Here is a 6,953-nt window from a genome sequence, read left to right on the forward strand (position 1 = left end):
AAGATGTGTCCTTTCATTGTCTAGTACAAGAGATATATATAGATAGGGGCGTTCAGCTTTGAATACATGACAGCATGCACATCCACTAGTGGATTTCGTGGCTGGTTCGCGCGTCTTCTCAGCTTCTGGCAGCAGTTACTAAAATGAGCATAACTCTTTATTGGGAAGTCTAAATAATGAACCGTTTGATGGGCTGCAACATAGACTTAAAGATGCTTTCATCCATCTGTAGAATGCCACGTAACTCCTTGTATTCTGTCCGTGGTGATGCTTGGAATTTGTACCATGGGTCAGCCATCTAGCTTCTAGTTGCCTTCTCATGCAGAAGTAATGAACCACCATTTTATTTATGCACACGATAGGCTTCTTGGTTCAGATGTCCAAAGGCTTGAATCCATCTTCATCCCATGCTGGTTCATACCCTCCATCATTCCTAAGGACATTGAAACATGAACTCAAAAGTATAGGATCATTCAACATAAACTGATTATTAAACATAAGGTTAGCGTTCACCTGAGAATGAATTTCTTTCTCCAATTGTTTAGCTCTACTTCTTGTAATTGGACCACTTATATCAAGTGGAGTTTCATTTGAAGATGAATGAATGCAAGGGATGTCCTCATCAGCCTCCCCCTCTTGAGAAGGAGTCGTCCTCGACTCAGGCTCACCAACAAATGGAAGCAAGTCTTTGACATTGAATGTTGGACTAACATTGGAATATTCAAGTGGCAGCTCAATTTTGTATGCATTATCATTTATCTTTTTTAGAACCTTGAATGGACCATCACCTCTAGGTGATAACTTACTCTTACGTTGTTGGGGAAATCGATCCTTGCGTAGATGCAACCACACGAGGTCACCGGGCTGAAATGTAACCTTCTTCTTACCTTTGTTCGCTTGCTTTGCATATTGTGCTGATTTCTTCTCAATATTTCTTCTTGTCTCATCATGTAGCTTCTTGATAAAGTTAGATCTCTTCGCTGCATCCAAGTTAACTTGTTCCTGTAATGGTAAAGGCAAAAGATCCATGGGAGTATGTGGCTTAAAACCATAAACAATTTCAAATGGACAAAAATTTGTTGTGGAATGTAGTGCCCTATTATAAGCAAATTCGACATGTGGAAGACATTCTTCCCACTGCTTCAAATTCTTTTTTAGCACGGCACGCAGCATGGTGGACAGGGTACGGTTGACAACTTCAGTTTGCCCATCCGTTTGTGGGTGACAAGTGGTGGAAAATAACAACTTCGTGCCAAGTTTAGCCCATAATGTCTTCCAAAAATAGCTCAGGAATTTTGTATCTCGGTCTGAAACAATAGTCTTTGGCACTCCATGTTAACGAACAATCTCCCTGAAAAACAAATCAGCAACGTGTGAAGCATCATCGCTCTTGTGACATGGAATAAAATGTGCCATTTTTTAGAAGCGATCAACAATAACGAAGATAGAGTCCCTCCCCCTCTGAGACCTTGGTAATCCCAGAATAAAATCCATGGATATATCTTCCCAAGGTACAGTTGGGATTGGTAATGGAGTATAGAGACCATGGGGATTAAGGCGGGACTTAGCTTTCAAGCAGATTATGCAGCGCTCGACATGTCGTTGAACATCACGTCGCATATGTGGCCAAAAGAAATGATCAGAGAGCATGTCCAATGTCTTTTTGATGCCAAAATGACCAGCTAAGCCACCAGCATGTGCTTCCTGTAAAAGAACTTGACGAATCGAGCAGGCTGGAATGCATAGTTTGTTAGTTCGAAATAAAAAATCATCATGTACATAATACTTGTCCCAGCCTTTTCCAGCAATGCAATGAGAGAAAGGTTCTTTAAAATCAGAATCAGTTGCATAGAGTGTTTTAATGGATTCCAAACCAAGCACTTTTGTATCTAATTGTGTAACCAAACCACACCTTCTTGACAAAGCATCTGCAACAATGTTATCTTTACCACGCTTATGTTTAACAACATACGGAAATGTTTCTATGAACTCGATCCATTTAGCATGTCTACGATTCAGTTTGCCTTGACTTTTTAAATATTTCAAAGCTTCATGATCAGAATGGATGACAAATTCTTTAGGTAACAAATAATGTTGCCAAACTTCCAAAACTCGAACTAAGGCATAAAGCTCTTTATCATAGATAGAATAATTCAGATGTGGACCATTTCACTTTTCAGAAAAGTAGGCAATAGGTTTACCTTCTTGAAGTAGCACACCTCCAATGCCAATACCACTGGCATCACATTCAATCTCAAAAGTCTTACCGAAGTTAGGTAGCTGCAGCAGTGGTGCTTCACAAAGCTTTCTTTTTAACTCTACAAAGGCTTGCTCTTGGTCATCTCCCCATTTGAATGGAACATCCTTCTTTGTCAAGTTGTTAAGTGGTGCAGCGATCGTGCTGAAATCTTTAACAAATCGTCGATAGAAACCTGCAAGACCATGGAAACTTCGAATTTGGCTCACATTTGTAGGAGTAGGCCAATCCTTTATTGCCTTAACCTTCTCTTCATCAACCTGGATGCCATCTGCAGTCACAACAAAACCAAGAAAAACAACACGATCTGTGCAAAATGTGCACTTAGCAATGTTGGCATACAATTTCTCTTCCCTCAAAACAGCAAGTACTTGATGGATATGATCAAGATGTTCATCAAATGATTTGCTATAGATCAGAATATCATCAAAATAAACAACTACAAACTTGCCAATGAAAGCTCGTAAAACATGATTCATTAAGCGCATAAAAGTTGAAGGAGCATTTGTCAAGCCAAATGGCATCACAAGCCATTCATACAAGCCAAATTTGGTTGTAAATGCTGTCTTCCATTCATCACCAATTTTCATGCGAATTTGGTGATAGCCACTGCGTAAATCAATCTTGGTGAAAATAGTTGAGCCGCTCAATTCATCTAACATGTCATCAAGCCTAGGAATGGGATGGCGATATCGTACAGTTATAGCATTAATGGCACGACAATCGACACACATGCGCCAAGATCCATCTTTCTTAGGGACCAAAAGTACTGGAACAGCACAAGGTGATAGAGATTCACGAACATACCCTTTGTCCAAAAGCTCTTTTACCTGTCGCTGAATTTCTTTGGTTTCTTCAGGATTAGCACGGTAGGCTGGACGATTGGGAAGAGAAGCTCCAGGTACCAAATCGATTTGATGCTCAATACCACGGAGTGGAGGAAGGCCAGCTGGTACCTCATCAGGAAAAACATCTTCAAAGTCCTGTAAGAGATCAAGAACAGCACTAGGCAGCGATGAAGGTAAATCGTTAGTTGAAAGTAGGACCTCCTTGTGCAAGAGCACAAAGAATGGGGCTGTGGTGTTCCTCACTTCTCTCAAATCACTCCTGCTCACAAATAAGCACTCATTTTGGTGGTGTTGTTTTGTAGTGGAAAGAGGCTTTATGTGGCTAGATTGGTTAGAAGTCTCTCCCTTACTAGTGTTGGCAGCCTCACTCAATTTTCTTTTGTCAGATTCTTCTTTTTTCATGCGAGCCACATCTGAAGCATAGATCTCTTCTGGAGATAATGGAACAAGAACCACCTTCTTGTCGTTGTGGATGAAAGTATACTTGTTAGACCGCCCAAAGTGCACCGAATCCACATCAAACTGCCATGGACGACCCAACAGCAAATGGCATGCTTGCATGGGTACAATATCACAATCAACCTCACCATGATAGTCACCAATGGAGAAAGACAAACGAACCATGGATGAGACCTTCACTGTCCCTGAATTATTCAGCCACTGCATATGGTAAGGGTGTGGATGGCGGCGTGTTGGTAGGCCAAGCTTCTCAACAAGCAAGGCACTAACAATATTATTACAGCTCCCACCATCTATGATGAAACGACACACTTGACCTTTCACTTTGCATCGGGACTGAAACAAATTATGACGTTGTCCTTGTTCAGCAGCAACAAACTGAGTGGAAAGAACTCTTCTAACCACCAAATAAGGAGATGATCTATTCATTTTAGAAGGCTCCAAATCAGGAAAATCAGCAAGCAACTCATCAAAATCAGCACTAGTAATCTCATTAGAATATGGAGAAATAACATCTTCTATCATGTCACTGGGAGCAAAAGTTAGAATAGGTTGAATAGCTAAACAATTCAGACCTAGCTCAAAAGTACCATCCTCAGCTGAATACTCACAAGTGTCAAGAGTATGATCTGCAAAGACATTGTGAAACTCGTCCTCCTCTTCACTTTGTGAATCATATGAACCATCAGCAAGGGCAATAATCGTACGACGATTGGGACATTCAGCTTGCTTATGCCCATGACCACCACACTTAAAAGACTCAATCTTGCTTGTATGCCTTGGGGCTGCAGTAGCAGAGGAGCTGGACTGAGTAGAGCTTACAGCTTTGCCTTTGGAATCAAAATGTTTGGAAGAAGTAGCACGAGATGTAGGTGTGTGCACCCCTGACCCGTGCTGCTGTGACTGACGCCATGAAGTAGCACTATTATGAGCTGAAAATGAAGCACGATCTTTATAAGATCCAGCAAGTTGTCGTTCTGCCCTTTTTGCAAAATGTACCAACTCAGTGAGACATGTGTAGTTTGTCGTATCCACTTTATCAGCAATGGGCTTATTGAGGCCAACCAGAAATCGAGCCATTGTGGATTCCTCATCTTCAGTTATCCCTGTACGAAGTAAACACATTTCCAATTCTTGAAAATATTCATCAACAGTACGAGTACCTTGCACAAGACGTTTTAGCTTCAAATGTAGATCACGAGAGTAATATGCAGGAACAAAACGACGTCGCATTTCCCTCTTCATGTCTTCCCAAGTAATACGATCATGTCCAGCGCGTCGGAGTTCAGTACACACTTGATTCCACCAAGTGATTGCATAGCCTGAAAACTCAATTGCAGCAAGCTTTGCTTTCTTGACAGGAGGATAAGGATACAAATCAAAGATCTGTTCAACCTTAGTCTCCCACTCAAAATAATCATCAGCACTTTCTTTTCCATTAAATTTTGGAATAGACACTTTCACTTTGCTTAAACCATCATCATCAAGGCGACGGTGGCGGTCACGATAACCACGATGGCCACCATGGCGATGATCATCCATGTCAGACAACATATCATTATCACCATCATAATCTCGTCCACCTCGAACAGGAATGCGCCGAGCACGACCAAAATTAAGAAGACCATGACCACGCCCGCCACGTCCACGACCAGCGGGACGACGCGGTGGCTCATCCTCCTCGTCAATATCATCATCCTCATTTGGTGGCGGTTCTCGACGTGGTATGTTCAATTGGAGAGTTTGGAGCTGCTGCACCAAATCATTCATTTGTGTACGCAACTCCTGAAATTCCTCCACCGAAACAGCGGCACCATCTCCACGTCCTGCCATGTTAGTAGAGGAAAAAAAAGGACAATATATATGTGGAATCACTCCCTCACCACTTACAAAACAAGTTCTTTCTCTCCCTGAAAAGAGCAAGAACCGGGGCTGCGATCTGTAGGGAAGAGTGATTGTAACAGCGACGACGGTGCAACAACTCACGGTGCTTTAAGTGGAGCTTGGTGGGGTAATATGTTAGTGGAATGCACTGAAATGTAGTGATGCAAAACCAAATAATAATCCAAGAACAGAAGTCTAAGTTGCTGAATATAAAGGAAAGGATGCACAAAGAAAGGAATGAGATGTAGTAAGTGGTCTATTTTGACATAGTGCTAATCTTGATGCAAGATAGATGCACGGTCTGCATGGAAGGTACCATATGCTTAGAAACTAATTTGGACACACCCGATAGAACTGCTTGATGATGTGTGTCATATGGAATCTCGCTTTGGTGTGCTTAGAGACAGTATTAGTTTCAGTGCAAGATATCTGCATGGTTTGCGCCTAATGCACCAAAGTCTAAGAAACCATTTTTTAGCACCTGTTGGTACTCCTAGGTGAAGAGGCTCAAGTGGAGGCGATTCGGTCTGTTTAGAGATAGTGCTAATCTTGATACAAGATAGGTGCACGATTTGCATGGAACATACCATATGCTCAGAAATCAATTTGGACGCACCAGATCGAACTACTAGATGACATGTGTCATATGGAATCTCACTTCGGTCCGTTTAGAGACACTGTTAGTTTCCATGCAAGATAGGTGCACGGTTTGCACCTAATGCACCATAGGATAAGAAACTATTTTGGATGCATCCGATGGTACTCCTAGGTCAAGGGGCTCAAGTGAAAGTTTGGTTTGGTCTGTTTGGAGATAGTGCTAATCTTGATGCAAGATAGATGCACGGTTTGCATAGAACATACGATATGCTCAGAAATCAATTAGGACGCACCTGATATAACTCCTTGATGATGCGTCATATGGAATCTTGCTTCAGGTCATTTAGAGACAGTGTTAGTTTTGGTAGAAGATATGTGCATGGTTTACGCCTAATGCACCATAGGCTAAGAAACCATTTTAGACGCACCTGATGGTACTCGTAGTTGAAGAGGCTCAAGTGGAGGCTCCATTTGGTCTGTTCGAATAGAGTGCTAATCTTGATGCAAGATAGTTGCACAGTTTTCATGGAACGTACCAAATGTTAAGAAATCAATTTGGATGCACCCAATGGAACTTCTAGATGACATGTGTCATATGGAATCTCGCTTCGGTATATTTGGAGAAAATGTTAGTTTTGGTGCAAGATAGGTGCATAGTTTGTGCTTAATGCACCATAGTCTAAGAAACCATTTTTGACGCACCTGTTTGTACTCCTAGATGAACAGGCTCAAGTGGAAGCTCGGTTTGATCTGTTTGGAGATAGTGCTAATCTTGATGCAAGATAGGTGCATGATTTGCAAAGAACATACCATATGCTTAGAAATCAATTTAGACGCACCCAATGGAACTCATAGATGACGTGTGTCATATGGAATCTTGCTTCGGTCCATTTGTAGACATTGTAAGT

The 6,953-nt window shown here is 41.7% G+C and overlaps 1 pseudogene; it reads right to left on the reverse strand.

Moving 5' to 3' along the window:
* Positions 1-887: 887 nt before the first annotated feature.
* On the reverse strand, positions 888-5,397 carry LOC110431490 (annotated as a pseudogene).
* Between the last annotated feature and the right edge of the window lie 1,556 nt (positions 5,398-6,953).

Source organism: Sorghum bicolor, unplaced genomic scaffold (assembly GCF_000003195.3).
Source record: "Sorghum bicolor cultivar BTx623 unplaced genomic scaffold, Sorghum_bicolor_NCBIv3 super_18, whole genome shotgun sequence".
Taxonomy (NCBI): domain Eukaryota; kingdom Viridiplantae; phylum Streptophyta; class Magnoliopsida; order Poales; family Poaceae; genus Sorghum; species Sorghum bicolor.